This window comes from Giraffa tippelskirchi, chromosome 12, assembly GCF_054371585.1.
Source record: "Giraffa tippelskirchi isolate mGirTip1 chromosome 12, T2T-mGirTip1v1.2.pri, whole genome shotgun sequence".
NCBI classification, from domain to species: Eukaryota; Metazoa; Chordata; class Mammalia; order Artiodactyla; family Giraffidae; genus Giraffa; species Giraffa tippelskirchi.
Genome location: NC_137286.1, coordinates 4,989,872 through 4,990,323, shown reverse-complemented (window position 1 = coordinate 4,990,323; position 452 = coordinate 4,989,872).

Below are 452 nucleotides of genomic sequence, written 5' to 3'. Positions count from 1 at the left end.
CTCAGGCGTCTTGCTCTGTGGTCCGTGCGGCTGGTGACTGGGTTTCTGCCTCTTCAGCTGGTCCTCAGAGGCCAAGCCCCTTGCCACCTGAGTGGCCGGGGCGCCCACCAGGCAGACGGCGCACGGAGGCCCAGCCCAGCTCCCCCCAACCCCCGGCCTGTGCGAGGAGCCTGCCGCAGCACGAGGTCTGCTCTCCTCACCCCCCACCCTGTCCCAAACTCACCCCCTTCCTGAGTCAAGCCCCGGGCCTGCAGGAGGGGTGGTCCGTGTATCCTCAGTGCCACTGGGTCTGCACACTGGTCATCACAACGGCTCAGAGGGGGAGCCGGGCCTGCCCAAGGCCACACGGCCGGGAGCATGGGGCACCTCACACCTGTACTTCTGAGATCCCAGCCCTCTCTTGGGCACCACGTGGCTTCCAGGGATGGTCCAGCATGAACCACCGGGTGCCC